This window comes from Nannospalax galili, unplaced genomic scaffold (genome assembly GCF_000622305.1).
Source record: "Nannospalax galili isolate Female #2095 unplaced genomic scaffold, S.galili_v1.0 scaffold1669, whole genome shotgun sequence".
NCBI lineage: Eukaryota > Metazoa > Chordata > Mammalia > Rodentia > Spalacidae > Nannospalax > Nannospalax galili.
Window position 1 is genome coordinate 77,237 of NW_008359235.1, and position 787 is coordinate 78,023.

Consider the following 787-nt stretch of genomic DNA (forward strand, 5'->3'; position numbering starts at 1 on the left):
CCACAGTACATTATAGTAAAAACACTAAGCATATAAAACAAAGAGACAATACTGAAAGCTGCAAAATTGAAACAACAAGTCACATATAGAGGAAAACCCATTAGGATTACAGCTGAATTTTCAATGCAAACTATGAAAGCCAGAGAGCCTGGTCCAAAGCATTCCTAGTTTTAAATGATCACAGATGCCAATCCAGATTACTATACTCAGCCAATCTGTCTATTATAGTCGAAGGGAAAAGAAAAATCTTCCAAGACATAAATAAGCTGAAAGAATTCCTGTCCACAAAACCAGCCCTTCAGAGAGTTCTGGAAGCAATGCAAAGGGCTGAAGAAAGGAATGACTATGCCCAAAGGGATCTGGAAAGAAATTCAATGAAGGTATAACTGTGGAAAAGTACAGCTACATCATGAATATAAATAGAAATAAAAATGACAGGATTCAATACACAACTTTCATTAATAAGTTTAAATATTAATGGACTGAACTCAGTCAAAAGACACAGACTAGGTAAATGGGTTAATAAACAAAACCCATCCTTTTGTTGTCTGCAAGAAACCAATCTCAATTTCAAGGACAGATACTATCTTAAAGTGAAAGGATGGAAAAAAATAAACCAAGCAAATGGTACTAAGAAAAAAGCAGGTATAGCAATTCTAATATCTGACAAAATAGACTTTAAACTAAAACTAATTAGAAGAGATAAGGAGGGCCACTTCATTGTGATCAAAGGAACAGTTAACCAAGAAGATATTACAATCCTTAACTATCTCTGGTGCACCCATCT